Below are 24,971 nucleotides of genomic sequence, written 5' to 3' on the forward strand. Positions count from 1 at the left end.
CAATGTTTTTAGTTGTCTCTTGAATGAGACATTATGTGGTGCTTCCTCTAACGGTCACTGGAAGAGTGTTCTAACTAGAAAAACCCTTGATTGAAAGAACTATTTGTGCAAACGTGGACCTCAGAAACTGCACTTCACAGTCCCCCCTCACTGTGGATCGAGTACTAGTGTCACTGTCCTTTTTTTTAATGAATTCATTAAGAGGTGGTGGGGCCAGGCTGTTCTATACTGTACACATGCAATTAGTGTGAAAAAAAATTTGATTTTCAAACTTTAAAAGATTTAATTATTCTATCAAGGCACATATATGAAAAATCTGAGGCTTTCGATCAAATATCTTGATAGCTCTTTTATATAGTTGTTCAATTGGCTTAAGCGCAGTGACACCAGGAAAGGACCACATTGTGAGGCAGTACTCAATGTGGGAGAATACCATACAGTGGAGGTAAGATTTTGCTGCCTCTGTTGTGATGAAAGGTCGGGTTTGTTTGAGGTTTTGTAAGTTAAATTTAATTACAGTATATTTGTGACTTTTTTAATATGTTTTTTGAATGTGAGGTTGGAGTCCAGCATGACCCCAAGATATTTGAACTGGGTCACAAATTCCAATTCTTCACCGTCCAAAAACCCAAAGGATCTGCCTTGTGTTGATGGTTGTTTCACAGTTTTTTATTTGAGTTGAGCATGAGGCAACTTTGCTTAAGGCAGTCGTGCACTTTGTTTAGTCCATTTGTGAGGTTGGCAGCAATTGTCCTAGCATCAGTGCCCTGGATGAACATCACAGCATCATCAGCGTATATCAATACACTAAGCTCAGGGCAGACATACGGTAGATCATTGATATAAAACGAAAGTAGCAAAGGCCCAAGCACAGAATCCAGTGGGACTCCGACATCCGGTGAACCCTTATTAGCTGTGCATGTGTGTGTGCGAAATTCTGGTTCCACATTTGATGATCCCGGAAGGAGAGAGAGAGAGAGCGAGAGAGAAAGAGAGGACAGAAAAGAGAAAGAACAAGCTACAGGAACGACAGACCTGGTTACATTCAATGGTGATACATGTCTGAATGGAGTGAGGGGATGATCAGAAATGTTCACTGGAATTTAGGCCCTGTTTTCACAACAACGTTCCAAGTGACAACGCCTCGTTTGTTTCGCAAACGTTCCACGTTCACACGGCACTGAAAATGATGTAGTTAGCATGACAGGCCACGAGAAGAGGCAAGTTTTGCCGTTACATTCATTCTCGTAACTTGCTCAGCAAGTTAAAATGAGAACGTTTGGATCTTGATTGTATAAGTGCAGATTGTTTTGGCTTCATTAAATTAAACTGAGAGCTGGATCCAAAAGAAAGGAGCTGAAAATCCACGAAAGTTCAGTTATTTAAAAAAAAAAAAAGAGAGAAGTTTTCGTCAATGTTTAAATAATATTAGACACTTGACATGTCTGCATGCAGGATGGCGCCACAATGGTAAATTCATTGAGAGATATTGCTGGTTTCCGTCCACTCTCTTCTGTTATTTGGTACGTTGTTCTCTGGTCTGTGGTAGCAAAGGCAGTTGACTTGTCTTCACCTCAGAGTGGAGATATAAATACCATCAGCAGGGTGACTTTTGATCTTCAACGCTTCAGGACATGATGGCAGAGAGAATGTCTGAAAATGAAGCTGTCTGAACATCGATTCTGACAGATCATCTGCCGTTTCTACAAGCTGATGTTCACACAAACGAAGCGAAACCTATGGAAATCAATTCAATGTGCATGAATGCTTGGGTAAATGATTAGTGAGAATGTGAAGTGTACGGGTTCATAGTTCATGTATCCAAGCATGAAAAACGCCTTCGAAGGCTGAAACCACTTCCCGGTGGCAATTATCGGTGTTGGCCAGACTGTAGGATAAAGTTGGCCGGTTGGAGGCCAGAATCAATACGAGGAGGTGTTATCAGTTTATTAGCAGTGGTGGTGTGCCAGCGACTCCTCTGATAAGGTTGTAATGTAGCTGCAGTCCAAACAGCAGCTAAATGGACTGAACAAGCTGCTGTTTGTGTCTGTCGGCTGGAAGTCGGATGCTATCTGCAAAACAAAGAGCGGTGGAGAGACGGCAAACAGAGGGAGAGGAGGACGGAGGCTTTACTCACTGCTGCTCAGCCATGGATGGAGGGGAGGGATAGAGAGCCATGGGCAGCAGGAATGCGAAAGGCACTGGAATGATAAGAGGGGGAAAGAAAGCCAGAGGATTCTCTCCGGCTTTTTATTGAACAGACAGCCAGCCGATATAAAACTGTGCTCGTGGAGACCAGAGCAGACTTCACATGGATGGTTGGATTGATTTTGTATAATGCGGAGATTGGCGCGGTCCTGATCGGCGCCAAATCCTCTCTTCTGACTCATCTCAAGAGTTAATTCACTGTAAAGAGTGCAACAGAGGAGCATGAGAAAAACATTGCACGTCAAGAATGTTTTTAATCTGCTGAATCTAACGTTTATCACAACACCACAAACATTCCCATCTGCCAGCTTGACACACGTTCACAAATCAAAACACCAATTATATAACTAATTCTTAGCTTCATGCCAAGAAAAACAGGAAGAGAAACTTGTGAAATACGTTATCTTAGATCCTGTTATAAAATGTGATCAGCTCTGCATCTACGTCACAAATACAATGTGTTTAGATTAATACTACTGTCTTTATTCAACATTGCTGGTGCTTATGTAAAATCCCATTTTTAGATTACTAATTCAGCTCATTTGAAAGTGTGTAGTCCTTTGAATGAAAACAGATTTCAGCTGCAAGGCTACTTTGACGCATGAAAGTAGGAAATCCCATTCAACTCATGGATGTTAAGTGGACTTTGGTCCTAGAAACATTTCAAAGACTTTAGGTGTTTCGTCCTCAGGTAGACTACATATGGAGACCAGTTAGTGCTGCGACTCATCTCTATAGAAGAAGACTTCCAACAAAGTTGGACCAGTGCTAAGACCTCATTTTCACAACTACCTTCTGCTGACATGTTTTGTAAATAAAACCGAAGTTGATGTTGTTTTGAAAACCTGCTGTGACAATTTGCACCTCACACTACCATTACTACATTGTCCTCCTGAAGTAGGTGTTTCAGTGTGTCCTCCATGGTAATGGAGCTCTGAGTTGAAGCGCTCGTGAAGAAGGAACGGTCCAAAAGTCCTACTGAACGTCTTGCAGGTCTGATCAGGAGCAAATTGTCCACTGTTATTACTGGAAACGATCACAAACTGCAGCACGCTCCCAAAAACTTCACAGGTCATCACAAAGTTCAGGCTAAAAGAGAATTCACCACATGGTAGATGAGGACTTTCCTCAGCGATCCAGCAAAAAGCTCATAAAAGGACAGAAGCAGCTGGATGAAGTCCAGTCAAAGATGCTGAAGACGACCGCTCTACCAACTGAGCCAGGGTCCCACTCCCAGTGGGACACAGTGACTACCCCTGAGCTTATCTGGTGCATATCAGATTCCACTTAAAAAAATTATTAATAACTATCTTTTATAGTTATTAATCATTATCAATTGCCAAACTGCCCATAAAGTTGATTCCCAGCACAATGGAGACCAGTGTGAATTGTGGAACTGGAGTGAGAAGACAGAAACTCCATATGGAAGACGCTAAACAGCACGTTGGTCCTCTCGATAGGAAATTTGAGTACAAAAAAACCCCAAGACATGACAGTTGACCAACGTGAAGCACTTCCAGCTAAAAATCTCACGATAACGTGAAGAAAACGGTCGTCTAGATTCTGCTGGCTGTTCTCAGCCACGGCAACATTGTAAATAAGAAGCGGTCACCTCTCTTCTCGGACAATGTCAGCAAGTTAGTTTGTCTTAGTAGCTGCTGAAAAAGAAGGAATAGGAACGTAGCACGTTTAGTGCAGATATACTCCCTTCTTCCTTGAGTCTGTTTGCCCATGCAAAGTGAAACACGATTAATATAGATTAAATATCAATGGTATTTAATCATGATTAATCACAATTAATCCACTGGAACCCCGCGATTAATCTGGTTTAATTTTTTTTAAATCAATTAACAGCACAAATATATATATATATATATATATATATATATATATATATATATATATATATATATATATATATATATATATATATATATATACCCAAGGTCACAAAACTCGAATCATCTCAATCTGCTGTCTTGGACAGGAAAATGAGTTGACAGGACTGAACCAGATTTCAGCACCACAGAGCATATTAGGAGGGTGATGGAACAGGAGGACCACATGATGTATCTGCTCCCGACAATCTGCAGCAGCGGTGTGATATTATCATGTCACTGTGCACCAAAATCTCAGAGGAATGTTTCCAACATCGTGTTCAGTGACCTGCTCGCTGGGAGCAAGGTGTTCCAAACGTGTGGCTGCTGTATATCTATATAAGCCGAAACAAATGCACAGCTGCTCTCTCACATTCAGAGTGTTCTCAGGCAGCAGTCTGCTCCTCCCCATCTTCCTCCTCCTCCTCTTCCTCTTCATCCTCCTCAGTATTCTGGAGGCAGCAGCAGGGAGCGCTGCCAGCGCCTATCGATCAGACATTTAGCTGAATGTTCTCATCGAACAGCCGGCTGCGGCGGACAAGATGCACGTGGAGAGACTGGGAAACAGCCTCACACACACACACGCACACACACACACACACACACACACACACACACACACACACACACACACAGAATGAGAGAAAAAGAAGTGAAGCGAGAAAACGAATTGGACTCGTATGAAAGCAGAGAGAGTAAACTGATGTTGCTGACCAATAATGCAGTTAACTACCTAATAACTGCTGAATCAGAGTGCAACAATTAAACAGCTGCAGACAAGTAAACAATAGAGTGATATTTACTTGATGTCATTCCAAATCGGAGAACACGCAGCCTCCACGAGCCTGTCTCCAGCTCCTGATAGGGGATGGGCTTTAAATTCAGTTCGACGGGTAATTCTCACGCCTTCGCCTGCGTCGTGTCTTACATGGAACTGACATCAGCAGCATCAGCATTCCCAGGATAAACGAGGTGCATGTCATCTTATTCGGATGAATAATTGAAAGTCGATGGGTAGGAGATGTATATCTCGGTCACACATGGGACCTGACTTACTGAGATTCTACATAAAGCCTGAGAGGAGAGGGGCGGTTCAGAAAGGAAAACCACGCAGGAAACATGGAGAACATTTAGATCTGCTGCAGGTTTAGCCTCCAGTGAAACATGCTTAAAGCAGACACATATTTTCACAGGCTGTAAATTGTTTTATTAACATGCTCCCCCCAATATCGTGCGTGGTCTGATGTTCATGTTCATGAGCTGAAGCCTTCTTCCTGGCTTGTACATGTTGTTTTGTTGTCAGACGCCATCCTTTCTGCATCACTACGTCAGCCTCCACTTGTGTCTGCAAAATCACATTTCTGCTCGTTCTGATGTATGTAAATGCTGAGTAGGTCAGACCCCGAGTGTCTCCTGGGAATACGTGTGACTGGTGGTGCTGTTGTCCACTGACATGAAAGCAGTTTGGGTGTTTTTATTTCTAATGAGACAGAAACAAACGAAGAATATTCATTTGATTAATAGTCCTCCTTTTTATTAAAAATTTTTTTCCAAGTAATCGTCAAACCAGAATGAAACTATGGACGTACCAAATAAAAACATAAAGAGTCTCCATCGGTTGATAAAACAATGTCCTTGCTTCAAAAAATCCTGTTGTTTTTCTGATATTTGACTGATGTTAGTCTAATGTTGGTCTGAGGTTAACTAAACTAATCATATTTTATTAATCCTGTTGGGGGAATTCCTTTTCTTGACACGTGGGCCGTGGGATTCCAACCTGGGGACTCTTATTCCCAAATCTGCTTCTCAAACCAACAATGCCAACAGTTGGTCTGATGCTGGTCTGTTTCTTGGCATGAAGTAGGTTTCCCCAACATGTTGACACTTCAGTAAGAACTTAATTGTAAGAACCGTTCAGTAAGAACTGACAACAGTAAGAACTGACAACAACATAAAGAGTCTTTGTCTGTACATCTGGTGCATCAGTTTTATACTTAAACACTCGATTGTCATCCGATAAGAATCCTCTGTTTTCTCTCTTACTGTCTTTCAGATGTACTCATCATCAGTGACGGTTGTAATTAATAGTTGTTGGTTGACTTTGACTGAAATGATTCAAAACACTTCGAGCTGTGCGGAACTCTCAATGACGAACCAACACTTTTAGAATGGACTGACTTCCACAGACACGTTAGAAAAAAACTTCAGTTGATGCTCACCATGATATTTACGTCAAAGAGAACACGCCTGGGGAAATTCAGTCACGTTCTGCATTAAACCTGTTCTTTACATTTAACACACATCGTGGGTGTTCTTATCCAAAAGCCTTCATCATGAGAGGGGAACTGTCTTCCAAGACAAGTGGCCAAGTCCAGCTGACCTGATTCAAATGCTATATTTTGATCAATTCCAATTCCAACTTTTGAACTTATTCATTATGTCACTAAACCGTCTTCTCAGTAAACATTACTTAAAAGAAAAAGTAGATGATAATCCAATCCCACATATTTGAACGTCTTAAACATACATCTCCACTAAAATACTTAAATTATAAATGTTTTTTCAATTGGAAGCAGACAATTACAACTCATCCAGGCTTTTATGTCGTTAAGACAAGCTTCTAGTCCGGCAAGTTGAGCAGTATCATCTGGCTTCATAGATAAATAGATTTGTGTGTCATAGTAGTAGCAGTAAAAGTTAATGGAGTGTTCCATCCATCCATCTTCTATATCGCTTATCATGTTCAGGGTCCCAGGGTGCTGGAGCCGATCCCAGCTTAATGTAGAGCAGGGCAGGATACACCTGGACAGGTGAGGACAGGTACACCTGGACAGGTCTCCAGTCCATTACAGAGTTAACACAGAAACAGAAAAATACACATATTCACACCTCGGGGTAATTTAGAGTCGTCAATCAGCCTCACTTGCATGTTTTTTGGAATGTGGGAGGAAATCAGGCTTCGTTAGCATTTAGCTGCGCTGTCCGGTGGGCGTCTGACTCGATCAGCCTCCAAAGCTGACAAACTGCTGCAGCTGAAGCTACAATGAACAACCTCTGAATTACATAGCACTTTATAACTGTATAGATTCCAATAGACAGCAGTGAGAAGAGAGTAGCTGCGCAGCTACAGGTGAGACAGGAAGTGATACGATTACCGCCGCGAGGTCCAGCGATTATAATACTATAGAGGCTAAAATCAAACAGCCAGGAGGGTAGAGCAGTCTTTTGCCCCTCATAGTTCAAGATATGTGTTATTGATAAGTTGGCATATGTTACCAAACGTTTGCTTTTGCTCACTGGTTTTCTGCATATTTCCGCATGTATTAGCAACCTTCTTACCTCATGATGTGTATTTAAATTGGTTGTCCCGGGATGTTTACTGCAGACAGCTTGCACTGGGATGTTAAGCTTGTTTACAGATGTGAAGTCAAAGTGTTGTTGGTTTATTGTCCAGTGTTAATGTGTGCAAACACATTTGTTCGTGTACGTGTCTCGTTGTTTTGATTTTGTGTCGTCGAGTGTGTGCACTGTGAATTTTTCAATTGTAAACCAATTTGAGTTTTTAAATGTAACCCTGCTAAGTAAAACTAATTTTATAAAAAATACATGTAATCAAAGTACACGTTTTTTTTCCCCTGTTCTGTAATGGATTGCATTTAGATTTTTGTATCCTAGTTATGCAATGCCGTTACATACATTTTTTAAAAGCAGGCTCTTCTTCTTTATTTTCTTTTTTTTTCTAATGTAGTCAATGTTTTAGCTTAATTTATTTCATTTCATTTATCAATTAATTTTATAAGCTGCTATTTATTTTTGATTAGTTGATTATTTTGCTTACTTTGACTTTTTCTTATCTTTCTGATGTCGCCAATGTTTCAGCTTAATTTCTTTTAAGAAATTGGGGCACTCCGCATCGGGAGTTGTGTCTGGTCTGCCTGCGGGGGGCGTCGTCCTGGGGACCGCTCTGGCCACGGCAGTGGGTTGGTGTGTGTGTGTCTATTTTTATTTTTTATAGTATGTGAAGCACTTTGTGCACCGTTGTATGAAAAGTGCTATATAAATCAAGTTTTGATTCGATTTGATTTGATGTAATCTGTTGCTCCCCAAGCCTGGACTCTGAGGAGGGCCCGTGGGGTTTCTTCGCATCGCTATTTTTAAATACAGTACATGGTGCTTTGAGGCAGTTTTAATCCCACTGACACTCCTTTAAAATAGCATTTCACTGAATTACCAATCCTAAGACTGTTATGGTGATCCCTTCATTATTTCCCATTAAACACTATGCGATAGTCATTCCAAAGACACTCAAGCATAGAGGCTGAAATCAGACAACCAGGAGGGTATAAATTGCCTGGATTTGATATGTATATGAGTAGATGAGATCCGTCGATAACACACTGGTGTGACTGCTGGCTGCTGCAGTGAACCTGAGCTCGGATCACTCACTACATAGTTCCAACAAAAGACAACAACTGGTTCAACAAGATCAGCATCAGCACAGCAGAAGGTCAACTGTCAGTGGAGATAATCAGGAAACCTCAGAGCTTCAGAGCAGGACGACAGAGCCAGAAACAGAGGGAGCACCCAGGATAGATCACAGTCAGCAGGTGGACTGATGGAGAGGAAACGAACGGTCAAGTCCTCAGCTTAGTGTGTGTGTGTGTGTGTGTGTGTGTGTGTGTGTGTGTGTGTGTGTGTGTGTGTGTGTGTGTGTGTGTGTGTGTGTGTGTGTGTGACCTCTGAGGTCAGATATATAATGGAAGATCCTCTCCTCCATCTCACTGCTCTGCCCTTTACACTGGAACACACACACACACACACACACACACACACACACACACACACACACACACACACACACACACACACACACACACACACACACACACACACACACACACACACACACACACACACACACACACACACACACACACACACACACTTATAGTATTGTATGCTGGGTGCATGAACTGGAATCAATTTGGGTCACAGAAAAGCAGGAACAAGAAAATAAAAAATTGCTTACCTGTCTCACGATTATTGTCAACATCAGTGATTCCAAAAGAAACATTAACTCTCAAAAGAGCTGGAACCTTCAAAATAAAAGCAGTGTGTGACTTCTGGTTTCTCCTCTAGAAATCCAGTTATCAGGCTTGAAACCATTGGTACATGGTCCTATAAAATAATAAGTCCTTCATGAATGACTGAGTCATACTCTTCTATTTGACTGTGATGGAGATAGAAATAAAAAAAAGAGGTCACATATGACTCATATGGGTCAAGATGACAGGTACATACACTCAGCCCATTTGAGGATTTGTATTAATCTCAAACAAAGTTAACTGCGCATAATCTCTAAACTCAAATACAAATCTGTTTTATACACAAATGAATCTCACTGCAGGCTCACAAGTATCAGCCTAAGACCTGCACAGTATTGGCGTTGACTGCGATGAGCAAACACTGAACTCGATATGAGGTCTTCCCTCAGTGCTCTTCATTCCGTTCCAGTTCATTTCCATCCATTTCCAAAGTACTACTACTAAGTGTGACAGAAAAGAGAAACATGATTCCTGTGAATCCTCTATGAGTCCAATAACGTTCACACTGTCCTCCCCCACTCAATCCTCAGGTTCTTCGCTCTCTTTACCGCAGTGCGTGGAAATGAATTAATGATGTTCCTTAGTGTGTTGGAACTGGATGAATCGTAATTATGCTACATTACTGTACATTTCTGTAGCCTCAGGGTTGATTAACCCTGAGAAAGCTGGCGACAGTTAACTACAGATGACTCCGTGAACCTCAGTCTCTGATAGTGACGGTAAACGGGTCAAAATTACATCGGCTCAGGTTCCTCCTGTTATTGAACTCCTCACATGAAGGTCTCTTGCCAATAAAATGTTTTCCTTCGTCTTTGAAACCCTTCCTGAGCCTATCTTACGAAGGATGCACTCACACCAGCCCTGTTTGTTCCGGACCAGAGTTCATTTCAGAGACTTTCAGGGAAAGTCCGCTTTGTTTGGAGAGGTGTGAAAGCGCCCCTGAACTCTGATCCAGATCAAAGAAGTGAACTGTGATCCACTTGAAAACGTGGGTCTTGGTTCACTTGCAGGTGAACTGAGGTCCGGATCAAGGACCATCAAGTAGTGAAGAAGAAGCAGGGTGAAATGCACTCATTGATATCTCGTCTGAACACTATATACCACGATTGCTTGTGTGTACCCATTAGCCACAAGCTAATTAGCTTTTAGCCACCACCAGCTAGAGGGCGGCACTTGTTCATTTTGGACAATAGCGCCCCCAAACGAGCAGCTGTTGTAATTGCACAATGTTTTCAAGGCAGCTTGAGCCGCTCCCAAAAGTGCAGCGTGAACGCAAACCAGATGAAGGTATGAAAAATCTCGGTTTCTCCCCCTGCAAGTGAACCGAGTCCCAGACTATCCTGGTGTGAAAGCACCCAAAACGTTTGCCATGCTCACTTTAATTTCCCTTGTGTTGTATTGTTGTGAACTGGCTCAGCGTGATTGTGAAGCACTTGGTAAACATAAATTCATTCAGTCATTATGTTATTGTTCAAACAGATATTTCAAGTGAATAAACTTAATGATACTCTCCTGCTCTTAAAGCGTTTTTCCAGCTCGGGGACTTTGTTAAACTGTCCTCTGGAATTGAAACCAAGACTGCAGCACAGCCGGAAACGTTAACACTGCTGTTCCATGGGAGATTACGGCTGCTACATTAGTTCTGCCTGTACACGCTTCGCTCACTCTCTGACCTCTGACCTCTGAGTCCAGACTGCGATTATTATTAATATGTCACGGCTCATTCCTGTTCAGTTTCCTGGATTTTTCTGACACTGGATGAACATGATGTTACTTTCTCGGCCTGTAACTTCTGCTACTGGAGATGAAACTCAAGCGTTGAGAGCGAGCTTGTTTTCGCCTTCATCTTCAGTCTCGGAGCTGGCTGTGATGCAAGCAGCCGGGTGGCGGGGGCGTCACTCGTGAACAAGGCTTATCTAATCTCCTCTGATCTGGGTTCATCGACAGATCAATGTGGATTAAGCCTTTACATGTGGGCAGATTAGCTCTCGCTGCCACAGCTTTTACAGTTCAAACGAGCCCCCGGCTGTGTCACAGATACAGTGGCGCTGCAGATAGGCGCTAATAAATGCAGCAAGTAACATATGGAGAGGAAAATGAGGGATGTAAAGTATGGAGAATGGACCTGAAAGCAAATGAAGAGATACGCTGCGTTCCCGCAGTCATTACAGCGACGGCGGCACGACGTCCTGCTAATATGAAGATTTAATGGAGAGCCCGCGGCTGCATGTGGTCATAGGGTGGAGAGAGTGAGAGGCGGAGGGGGGGGGGGACGGAAGTAAATCAAAAAGACAGGAATATCCAAGAGGAGAGGCAAGAAACGAAGTCCACTGATGTAAATTTGCTGTGATTTTTTATCTTTCCAGCTGCAGTTGGAGTGTTAACGCGCTGCAGTCACTCATGAAGTTTCCACTGCAGAAGACTCACATGTTCCCTCCTTCACAGTGTCTTTCTTGTATTTTAGGTGTGTTATTTTCTTAATCTGTTTCAGATTCGCTAATCTTGGCAAAACTTATTTGTGATTCCAGTTTGTGTCACGTTTCTTTCTTTTCTTTCTTTTGTTCCCCCATTTGAAATCAAATGTGGGTGATTTTGTATTAAAAGTAAATGTTACTGTGCCTGAAAATGCCAACTCAATTCAATTCAATTTTGTTTGAATAGCACCAAGCACATCTCTACAGACCTGAACTGAGTATTTTACTTTGATAGTGTTATGTTGTGTTTTTCAAGGCTTTGTGTGAGATTCCATCTTCCACTGTTTCCTGCTCCCCATGATGTTGTGTGCGTTTCAACGACTATTTTGTGCATGCTGTAATCCAGGAGTGCCCAACCGGTCGATCGCGGTCGACCGTGGACTGATCCTGCGTCCCCTTCCAATTCGTTGTCGGGCTTCGTCAGACCTCTACCTGGTTTTCGAACACAACTCCTTCCTCTCGTCTTCCACCGGAATGTCGCCGTTCCAGTGCGTCCTGGGATACCAGCCTCCGCTTTACAACACTGGAGAAGGAGGTGGAAGTTCCCTCTACCTCTGCCATTTACTGTCTGATTTGCTGCAGTCATCAAACCTGGGAATTGACGCGTCAGACCCGCTTCAGGGTGGGCCCCTGTTACAAGAAGGCTGTGGACTTATGCCGGTCTCAAGCACCCCAGGTACTCAGTGGGACAGTGCGCAAGTTGTCCACGCGGGACCTCCCTCTTCGCTTGACTACTCGTTAGTTGACGCCTCGCTTCATTGGCCCGTATCCAGTGTCAAATGTTAACAGTGCTTCTGCCGTGAGGCTCTGACTACCCAGACCCACAAGGGTTCATCAAAGCCTTCTTGGCTCCACATGTGAAGCCAGTGGTTTTGAACCTGGGTTTTAAAATGGACAGTGATTTTAAATTGAACTCACAGATAAGAGAAGTGGTTAAGTCCAGCTTCGTCCACCCCAGAAGGCTTGCAAAGGTGAAGATCATTCTCGCTCATCAGCACTTTGAGACCGTAATCCATGCTTTTATTACATCTCAGCTGGATTACTGTAACACACTTTATACTGGAGTCAGCCACTCTTCCCTTGCACATCTCCAGTTGGTCCAGAACGCTGCAGCACAACATCTAACTTGAACACGTAAGAGGGACCATATCACTCCTATTGTGGCTTCTCTCCACTGGCTGCCCGTGCATTTTAGAATTCATTTTAAGATTCTTTTATTCGTTTTTAAATCCCTGAATGGTCTCACTCCACCTTACCTCTCTGAGCTGATTCAACCTTACCCTTGTGCTTGGTGCCGCAGGTCAGCTGATGAATAGAACAGAAAACTAAGAAAAAGTCAACGTAAATGCCTCAAGATTGTACACCATGATAAATACTGTGAAAACACACACAGTGTGCTGGAGTACTGATTCAGATCGAATCACACTCATTTGATGTGTGCTGAAGTCTCTGTAGGAGGGGGACAGATTTAATCTCCTCTGTGGTAACAATAATCCAGCAGAGGGGTTGAGGACATAAATTGTGGAGCAAAGAGCATCATGGCTGGAAGTCGCGTTTTCAGCCAATGCAACATCCTCAGGCATTTAACAATTAGTTTGGCAGTTTGAAATAAAGGAATTACTTGGTTGTGATACAGTCATCAGGCGTTGGATAATAATACATTGTTCACTGTATTAATTAGAAATAGACCATCAGAAATATAAGTGGAGCAGATCAGACGGCCTGTAAATTAATGATTCATCAACATATTTAGCAGTTATTGTTCCCTTTTATTCATGTAATTGGGTAAGTTTATACAACTGTATTATATTCAGTTATATTGCTGTGCAATATTGAATTCTGTGTGTTTGTGGTTTAAATAATCATTTTGAACATTAAAAATCACTCACTGACGTTTGCTTGTGTCTCATATTCAGTCTGCATGATAAACTCATGTTATTTGGTCAAACTGGTCCCTGACAGAGATGCAGTCAGTGTCATGACTCACTGGCAGAATCCATATAAAGTAAAGGGTAAAAGGTTTATTTTGAAAATCAAATCTTTTTCAAACCAAGCCAAGGTTTCCACCGCACAAAAAGAGCGGGAATGGAGTGGTATGATCCGGTACGGTTCGGGTTTCCACCGCAAGAATTTGGAATTTTATGGAAATAACCACTCCAAAGCAAAAAAAAAATCTAATTAACTAAACAACTAGTGCAAAGTGGAGGATGTAAACAACAACAGAGGATTCATAAGGTCCAGATCTGCCGGCCCCAGCTGAGGACGACTGTTGGAACTTTTGAAAAAACACTCTGACTGTGCCATTTTCTGGAAGCGTTCGGGCTCCGTCCCTAGTAAAGGGCGGAGGAGCTGCTAGTGCATACGCACACCACGGCCAGACCTAATGGTTCTTAAGCACATGGTCAGTAGATGGACATTAACAACAATGTTGGCCTCCAGAGTGTCGAGTCCACAGTCATCGTTAAAAACAATCCAACTTGGTCGTCTGCATAGAATGTCCGTGTACTCCCATTGTTAATGTTTATAGTGTATTGCTCTCTGCGTGTGTGGGTTTTCAATATCAAAACAACAAAACAACACCAACTCTTTGACTGGCACGCTAACGACATGGTTTTCTGTTTTTCCTGCTGCTGCCGTGTAAACGGACATTGTTTTCAGAACATTGCCATGTGAATGTGAAACTTTTCTGAAATGAAAAAGCAAAAACAAAACAAAACAAAAGCATTTTCACTTGAGAAGTTGTTGAGTAAATGGGGCTTTAGAGAGTCACTAATGTCTTAACCCTTTAAGAGACATTCATCGAGCGACACTCCGCACGGGTTTTAACACATTTTAACTGAGCGTGAAACAGATTTATGTCCCATTCACACTTAATGAAATATGTTCAACACTGTTACATGGAACTAAAATCACATAGGTCATTCGCCACTTCTACATCAAGTTTCCTAAGTAGAATATGTTTCTATAAGGATTTCTCACAAGAGCAACAAAATGCCATTAAGCGCTTCTATCTTGCTATATAATGTACATGAATTAAAATCAGCCGAGCCGCTAAAATCATTGGTCATGTATCACATTGGTCATATGTTTGCAAACTAGTTTTAGGTGTACAAAGCTTTGCTCAAACTGATGAGGTGAACTGACCAGCAGGGGGGAAAAGCTTTGTCAGAAAAAACAGCAGCTCTCAGTGTTCATAATCTAAATATGTATGTTGTGTTGCACCTTGCATTAAAAAAATGTAATCCTTGTTACTGTTGAAATGTTGCCTTTCCTATAGTAGCTACCTGGCAATAAAAACATTTGTGTGTCTGATTCTGAGTCTATTATAGAGTGTCATAATGGGCAGTTGCAGTTGAAATCTATATTGACAAATAAAGGCTTCCAAGGGCAGTGCGGAATCTGGAGTCAGTCCAATCAGCTACTTTATGGAACCCTAAACAAGAGGACCTGCGAGGACCTGATAGAGTTTTGCTGACCCATGTGACTTCCGCTTAGCGCTGTCCCAGATCACAGTTGATCAAAACAATTTATTAATACTCAGGGTGAAAGAAGGGCTGGACAAAAAAAAAAAAGTAAAGTGAATTATCCCTTAAAGTGTGAGTGAGGGTGGAGGAGGGGAGAAGCTTTTTACACTTTCATCATGGAGCCATTTACGGGAAACATGAATGTCCTCATTAATGTGACAGACCGACATAAAGTGCTCCGACTGGGTGTCGGGGCAGATTTGTTTGGTGTTGGATAAGGTCGGGGACTTCATAGGTCACGTCTCACTGGCAGGCTGACGCTTTCACTTAGAAGCTTCGGCGATTTGCAGCTCCTCGGAAGGGATCGAAGCTGCGAGACAGTCGCTGTCTTTGTGTCGTGTTGGCGTATCTACACCACCGCAGCTATGTTCGGCGCCGTAAACTGTCGATAAAGAAACAAATTTTTATAAAAACAAAACTTGTTTCCAGTCAGATAAAAATTAATGGGAAACAGCGGCAGCGTCACACTGTGTCGCCACTGGGCTCTCAGTCAGATAACTAATGTACCCATTGAATTTCAATGAGTCCCTCTGAGGAGAAATATCCTGAATAACTCAGCCTCAGTGACAGCTCAAATCCATTTTACTGCACGCTTTCACTTCCTACCAATCACATATGATGTGTCCTGTGATGTTCATGGCCTTGTTATAAACAAACATTTATCCACAATGAAGCAGCTCTCCAGGAAGAAGGGGAAAGCACAAGTATTGCTTCCTTTGGAGTCTCAAGGTACTCACGACAGAGACAGAACCGAAAATATGACTCAGATAAACAGTATGGCGCCTGGTCGGGGAAGGGAAAACAGATTATCTCTTCATTGTGACACCTGTTAGTAGGGGGAATAAATTAGTCAGCAAGTGAACATCTCGTCTAAAAAGTTGATATGTTAGAAAAAGGAAAATTTAAGAAAAGTGTGAGGATTTTAGTGAGTTCAAAAGGATGGACAGAGCTTCTCTACTTCATAGAAGCTACTGTGGCTCTAATCTGCTGACGTGACAAAAACAAAAAACATGATTTTATATGGACCGTGCACCATGTGACCAGAGGCCATGGAACAATAATGTGGTCTCTTCTTTCTACAAAGCCAATTATCTCCATTTACATTAGTGTTTGATTTGTATTTTTGTAACTTGCTTGGACCATAAAAACACCTGCAGACAACCAGATTTTGAAGAAGACCATAATGTCAGACTTTCACTTTTACTAATTCATCTCGTTTTCTTGTTTGCAAACTGGTTAAAGGACTCATCAGAACAAGTATATTGATGTTGGACCTCAGCTGAAAAGAATCAAAGTTTGAACGTGGCTGAGTTTTGTCGTTTGGGGTCGTTTTGGGTGTGCTCCTCTGTTGTTGTCAACACAGGAGGCTAAAATCATAAACCACCTCTGTTCAATTTAGAGTTGGCAACTTCCTGAAAAATTAATAAGGGACACCTCACTGGCAGGGCCGGCCGACCCAATTGTCTTCACCCTTCCTGGCATGGTGAATTTTTTCTGTGTGAAACAATTTTTATTTGACTTGAACCTGAATTAAAGTAGATACATAGTTCTTTAGGTCAGCAGCCCGAAGAACTTGCATACACCTCTCTGCTGTTCTCTTGGACTGCCATGGGTCCTTCTTCTGGGGTGCTGTAGTGAGGTTCTGTGGTGAGGTGCTGTAGTGAGGTTCTGTGGTGAGTTGCTGTAGTGAGGTTCTGTGATGAGGTGCTGTAGTGAGGTTCTGTGGTGAGTTGCTGTAGTGAGGTTCTGTAATGAGGTGCTGTAGTGAGGTTCTGTGGTGAGGTGCTGTAGTGAGGTGCTGTAGTGAGGTTCTGTAATGAGGTGCTGTAGTGAGGTTCTGTGGTGAGGTGCTGTAGTGAGGTTCTGTAGTGAGGTTCTGTGGTGAGGTTCTGTGATGAGGTACTGTAGTGAGGTTCTGTGGTGAGGTGCTGTAGTGAGGTTCTGTAGTGAGGTTCTGTGGTGAGGTTCTGTGATGAGGTACTGTAGTGAGGTTCTGTGGTGAGGTGCTGTAGTGAGGTTCTGTAGTGAGGTTCTGTGGTGAGGTTCTGTGATGAGGTGCTGTAGTGAGGTTCTGTGGTGAGTTGCTGTAGTGAGGTTCTGTGATGAGGTGCTGTAGTGAGGTTCTGTGGTGAGTTTCTCGAGAACATTTGCAGTCACACACTCTTCATAAAGCTCATCTATAGAGATGTTTATTATAGAGATGAGAAGTTGACCTGAGTCATAATTGGCACATCGGTGATTCACAGTGGTAATTTAACGGAAATCGGATTGCATGTTTTAATAATTTTGTACAGTATTATAACTACCTGTATAGTTTACTTTATTTCTTATTATTTATTTATCCATCCATATATTAAGTATATGGACTGTTTGAATTTGTATAAAAGATATTTCCATATTGAATATTGCAATGTATACTGTAAAATAAGTTTATGATTATATCTCTATTTGTATATATTATCAATCAACTGTATTTATTTGTTTCTTACCATCAATAATATTGTAGCCATCATGAAGCTGATTGCAAGGACTGAAATGTGCTGCAATGCACCATGGGAGTTTGGGTTGGTAGGGCTTTAAATGCTATTTTTGTGGGGTTATATTTGGCTGGTAGTGTTTTTAGTGTTGCACATATAAATAATGAGCTCACTGCACAAGGGTTTAAGTTGTTTATTGCAAAACACTTCACATGATACGTAAAAATGCAGCCTTGCGCTTCTGTCCTGCTCACCAATCAGCACAGGAAGTAGTGGTTTTCTACTCCTGAGTCCGCTTGCTTGGGAGATACTCCCCCTTGTGGTGTGAAGAATCCATTGCTCTTTTATGTGTCATAAGAAAAGTGTGAATGCAGGCCTAGACAAAAGTAACAGTTTGAGCAATTAAACTAACTAAACACCCCAAACGACTTGAACCTGAACATTTTAACCCTTTTAACTTTGTACATTTTTACCCTAGTATAATACTACAACGAAGTAACATGAAATAGAATCACATAAACACTGAAACAAACCAAAAATATGGGTGTGGCTTTTCCTTATCTAACATTAGTGATTCAATTGAGTTGTGTTTTTGTTGTTTAGTCTAGTTAGTAAGTTAGTTGGTCTAGTTTAGTTTCATTTAATAATTGAAAGTTTGCAACCAGGAGTGCAGAAGGTTGTGTGTTCACAGAAATAATAGCATTTGCTGGCTGAAGGTATATTATCTAAGAAACATTCACCCTTGCTGCCATGGATGCATGTAGTTCAATATTGTTAGGGGGTTTAAATTAGTCCCCTTTACATGTACCATGGTTTTTAAAAAAAATTTATATTTCCACCACTCTATTTCAAAACAAAATCTTCATTTACACGGACGAGCAAATACACCTGGTTCAGAGCTACAATGAGCAGCCAAACCTGTAGGGGGCAGTGTAACAAGAAGCATGAAGCCATGATAGTCAATCAGGATCCTGGAAAAAAAAAAAAAACAACGTCACAAATTGTAACGTAAATATCCGCCTCCCCCCCTTTAGATGCAAACAGAGACACGGATTTTATCCAGATCTCCGCTGTGGCCGGAGTTTTCGGGAAGCATCGTTTGTGGTGAGTCGGAGCTGCGTTTATGTGTAAACGGACGGCTCAAACGCAGAGAAATATCACAGTTTTTTCAAATACTCGGGTACGCGTAAACGTGGCCATACACAAGGAAGGCAGGGAGACCACAGGTGCCCCACGTTAGTGCTTCGCAGTGGAAGAACACGATAGGATAATTGAAAAGGTGAGGTGAGCCACACACAAACAAACACAGAGACCTGACAAACGGTACAACTGATCAAGGTTTAGGCTTCTGTTACTGAGATTACACAACAGTTAAATGTCATAAAGCAAGCAAAGAAACCACAGGTCAGTTGCTGATATACATTGAAACTTAGTTTATTTTAGTCTGAGGTCCAGAATAGAGGCTCAGCGTTGAGCATTGAATCATGAGGGCATGAGTTCGGCCATGTTCCTGCTCCAGGCTGATGTGACGTGACACAGAGCGACGGGCTCTGTAACATCTGTGCACTGCTCATGGAGAAGGCGTGTTACAGAAAGGGTTGGCCAACACATTTCCCTCAGAGCCCCTCAGAATCTGCCTCTAAACACGTCTGCAGATGCCCACTATGATTTGCATTAAAGATGCATTAAGACAAACATTTAAAGCCATTTAAAGTGTTTAATTCTGGAAAGTGTCTCATCATGATTACGTCAGACCTCTTGAAGCTTCACTAAACCTCAGTCTTCTGACATGTTGGTGCATTTCATTTGTCACCCTCAACCGGTGCCAACAATAGTTTGTGTTTTGCACCAAACTCTCCCAGCTTTTGAGTCAATAGTGCTTTAAGCTTCCTGCTTGTCTCCCAGGGTAAATTTAATATTTCACGTCGAGCTGGCAGATTAACATCTTCTGTGTTTGTGAGTCCAGCTGAGTTTCGTATGTCTGATAAACAGTCTGTTGTGATTTGTCGCTCCACGGGCTCCTTACTTTGTACTTGTGGGGGGGGGGAAAGGGGATATTACGCATTCCATCACTCCGATGAAGTTTTCATATTGTTCCTAGTTGTCGTGTCTATACTTCAGCAGCTCTACAGGTCAGGCGCCATTCAATACCAATCTGTCTTCCTCGCTTGGTCGATCGGCCACACGAGTAGATCTGTTGGTCTGTCTGCGCTCGACTTTTTTAAGCTGTTCGTCTCCGCTGAATTCAGATGAGCGGATGAGCTCTTTGAATGACATGAGAGGATCAACACACAACAGCTCCATCAAGGATTTCACAATTCTGCTGGTGTGTAGTTGGACAAACGTGCTTGTTGATTTAATGACAGTTTGTGTCCAGTACGATACTTTCATTGTAAAAAAAAAAAGATCAGGAAAAAGAAGAATCATGTACATGTGACTCAGTCCTAAATCTTAGTATAAAATATGTTGCATTGTTGGGATTTAATTTCAAACCAGGACAGGAGTCTGGTATTTTTCCATCCATTTTCACTCGTGCTGGAGTCTGTCACATCTCACATAGGAACACAGTGGGTACACTCTGGAGACACACACACAGACACACACACACACACACACACACACACACACACACACACACACACACACACACACACACACACAGACAGAGACAATCCACACACACCTAAAGAACATTTCACCTGCTGACATAACCAGTTAACCCAACAAGTGTCCGGTTCATGGGACACTCCCCATCAAGCAGGTTCAAACTAGAATTACCCTCATTGTGAGTAAAATCACAGTAATCTCGACATTCTTCTTATTTCCTATTAAATCCACATGAGCATCTGATGGCAATATGGAGAACAAAGATTCTTCAGTTCTGTGCTGGATCTTCCAGTTACCATTGGTCAAACTTCTCATTCATGATTTTGTCTGCATTTTGCATTGAAGCATTGAAACATTTTGGATTTTTTGATTCGCCTGGAGTGTTTTAGTGCCTCGAACCAGTGAGTCAGATCATCTGAGCCTGTTGTCATCCAGCCACCTTCCTCTTCTCCATCAACCGGCCCTCCACAGCCTTTGTTTTGGTGATAAAGCACCTAAAAAGACTATCAACTGTTCTCTACATTTTTGTAGGTTCAAATTCAAAAGGAACGCTGCCGTGTCGTTTTGACGTCATAAATCTTTGAGAAGGGAGGATTTTGGGGTTTATTTTTCAAACTGACTTCAGGTAAAGGTAACAAAAATTATTACAACAATACTGATTCTCAACTAAAACAAGAGGGATTTCCTACCGCAGTGTTGTTGACTTGCTGAAATAGCATGGTAAGGCTAAAATGCAAAAATTCAATTAAGTAGGTTGTTATTCCTGATGGGTGAGAATTAATCAACCATTGAATTGACACAATAATCCTGATGTCTATCAGTATCTTAATGTGTCACCTGTGAGGTTGATGGATTAACTCAGCAAGGAGAAGTGCTCAGTCAAGGCCGTTTCATACCACATAAGAACAAGAAGAAAGTTTGGGTCCTGCCGAACAATATGACGTCATTTGCTTCAGCCAGCTCCCCACATTTTCTTCGGCTATGCCGACGGTCCTGGCCGAACTACGTAGGAGCCCTACTGCATGTGTGTTCTAGCTCACTAATAACTATAAGTCATATTTTGATCATATTTAGCTTGTAACCTCGCTACTGTATGAGCGCCGCAGCTCGTTGAAATGTCGGAGGGCGGGATTACGTGATGCACCTGAACGCATCACTCAGCTCCTGCAGTTAAAACTGGACCAACATGGCGGCTCAGACACAAACCTTCTCTTTTATTACTGAAACAGTTCAGGGAAATGTATTTCTGAAAACACTGGAAGCGGGAAACAAGCTGTGCAGTTGAAAAGTTAAAATGCTGCTTCACTGATGTGTGCCGGCCGCGAGGGGGCGGGGCCTACAAGTTCGGCAGCTTCTTCACGGAGTATGAACTCTCCTGCCGGCCGACGTCACAGCCCAACTTTTCTTCTTCTTCTCATGGGTTCCTTTGGGAGTATGCAGGGGCCTTAAGACACAGGTAGACCAATTTGTGAACTATATTTAAGAGAAATGGGCCTTTTGTTTACAAAGAAAAAGTCTTATATCTTTGAGTTCAGCTCATGAAAAATGGAAGCAAAAACAAAAGTGTTGCATTTATATTTTTGCTCAGTGTAGTAAGGAATTACAATAAAGTTACTTACAATTAGCTCATCTATGGGTCTAAATATCAGTTCCTCCACTGTCCTGCAGTGTGAAAAACATGGATAAATGACATTCGTGTGCATGTGTGTCAAATACTTCATTGCTGCACTGAAGACACACGCCAGTCAACAGTTCCAAAACAATTCAAGTTGTCTTTTAAATGAATTACTGCTGTCAGCTTTATTCCACGACTTCACTGTTTCCTGATTCCTGTTGAACAGAAAACTTCAATTATGACTTCCAACAGTTTCTTGCTAAGAAAATTCTGCCTGATTTGAATTTATTACTTTTTGAAAAGATCTTCTCATGCAGTGACAGACCTTCAGTCCCAATGTTTCCCATCCAGGGAGCATCGAAGGAGCATTGTGACTGAAGGAGCGCTGCGACTGTTTGTCAGTGAGGTACATGACGCAGTAAGTCGAGGAACACAAGATGTCTCTCACAGTTCAATCACTGCTGAACAAGTTTTGTTTGTTTTATTCATTTAGCCAGGAGAACCACATTGAGATTAATAATCTCTTTTTACAAGAAACATTTTCAAAGATTTGGATGGAATCTGGAACACGTGACGCATTCAGAACAGGCCTCTTTAAAGGGATTTAAGATTTCAGCAGCATAGCTTCCTAGTAAACAACCTGCCGGCAGTCCACATGCCCTCCAACATTTAGAGGGTTCTGTTGATGACTTGAGATCCTGAATTCATGAGCCACTGAAGCTTTGTATCAGTAGAAAATACTCGACCTCCATGTAGGGCAGTTTGAACATCAGAGTCTCGATGGCTGGACAGGCCAAGACTTGGATTGGTCTGGCGAACCTGGTTTGGAAGAACAGCCGCTCTTAAATCTGTGCCACCGTCTCAGAGGAGACGCAAACAGTAAATTCGATTTGCAGTAGCTTATCATTAACTATTTATTTAGACTAATGGTTACCATCAATTTTGAAACATCCATCTGTCATCACACAGGTGGTCTGGTTTATTTATGTTAAATATGTTTAGATTTACGTCTGGCTATTAGCAGTGAAGTACTAAAAGTAATGAATCACGAGAAGTAAATAATAATTTGATTAGAGTAATTTGATCAAGTGAAATATATGGTCATTTTTTAATTAATGATTGGAATCAGGAGCTTACTAGAAGTATCAGTTCAAACGATTCACTTAAGTTTGTTGATATTCTTTGCCAAATACAACCACACATACCACCACCAAATGTCACAATAAACACACAATCAATCAACGAGAATCATCCAAAGAGAGTTTATTTACAAAATGTATCATTCATAAATTATTAATTCACAAATCAACACATCCGATTAGCAAATGTCTAACCAATGCAAAGATCTACTGAAACATGATGAATGAACACAAACATTTGATTTGCCGTCACTTGGGTTCTGGTCAGATATTTGGCCAATGGGTGGCATGAGATTTTAGGCCCTGTCCACACAAGCCCTAAAATTGTTGTTTTTTTCACAATTGTTTTCAAAAAGTTTCCCATCCACAGGGGAAACATTGGCAACACCATGAAAACTACTGATGTCGAACATAGTCAGTCTTATGGGTGGCACTGTAACGCTGCCACAGCAATACACCAAAAACAAAGAAGAAGACACGAAGCATCCAAAAACCGGGAAATCCACATATTCAGACCTTTCGCCTTATTAAACCAAAAGGCATCAGTAGTTTCTGCAGCTCGACCTGGAGCATGTAGTGTTGTTGTTGTTGTTAAGTGATGTCGTGGAGAGGGTCACGGGGTTATCGGGTTGAGAGGTGGGCTGGTGACATCATTTTCAAATCTGCATTTTAAATTTCTCCACTCTGAAACACAATTTACAAAAATCAAATTTTCAGGCTCCTAAAACGCCACGTCGTGTGGATGATTGGCCAAAAACGATGTAGTTACATGAAATGGCGTTGTGTGGACAGGGCCTGAAGGGTTTCACATATGGGTGTGAAATATCAGCTCACTGGGGCTGGGCCAGCAGTTGTGGTTCAACATGTGGTCTGCGGAGTCTTTTGGGGTCTACCTGTGGTCTTTTGTTCTCAGACCATGTGGTCTGACTTTGTCCTGGACATGAAGGCCCAGATCACAACAAATGTAATGTTCCCCATGTAGGAGAATGGAGAAATTTTATTAAAAGCTAGTACAGTAGAACCTCTGACGAGCGGACCCGGTAAGAGTGGACACCCTGTACTCGGGTACCTGTGATTGTTCAGAGACGGAGGATCTCCTCACACAAGTGACCGGTAGGCTCTGCGGCATGCGCAGTCGGCGCGCACAAGTCGCTCGGTGGACCGCAGAGGGTCGGAGCATATCCTAGCACACAGGGTGGATGACGGGCTTGACGTCATGCGTCCTCTGTGCACACGAAAGTTTCACTTTCCCTTAACAGCAGAGAACACAAGGCCCGGGGGCCAAAGCCGACCGAGAGGCTCCAATCTGGTCCAACAAACCCACCAAGGAGGTTATACAGGATTTATTCACGTTTTTGTTTTTTTTGACATTTCATTGTATTTTGCACCAGAATGTTTCATTAAAATTGACTTTATGGTAAGATTGTAATCATTTTCAGTACTAACTGTTTGATCTTGCAAAAATATAGACAATTTCATTACATACACTGTGACCACAACAAAGAAAAACTATATAGTGTAAATTTAAAGGTTATTATAGCAATATTTTACCAGTCTGGTCCATTCAGGGTGAAACTGGACTGTATGTGGTCCCTGAACTAAATTAAATCGTATTTGATAATTATTTTGTATACATCTTATATACAGTATGTATATAGATTGTATACATCTTTGCATTTGTTCAATTATGTGCTTTTAAATAACCGTAACATATTTGGTGTTTGGTTCGTGCAATATCAACTGGTCCTACAATTTGTTCTCATAACCCGTCCCTCCGAAGAGAGGACACCCGTCTTCAGGGGACACTTGCCCTTGGAATTTAGGGCTTCTCTACATCAGAGGTTTTAAGATAGATAGATAGATAGATAGATAGATAGATAGATAGATAGATAGATAGATAGATAGATAGATAGATAGATAGATAGATAGATAGATAGATAGATAG

Source organism: Lipophrys pholis, assembly GCF_963383615.2.
Source record: "Lipophrys pholis genome assembly, chromosome: 12".
Classification (NCBI taxonomy): Eukaryota; Metazoa; Chordata; class Actinopteri; order Blenniiformes; family Blenniidae; genus Lipophrys; species Lipophrys pholis.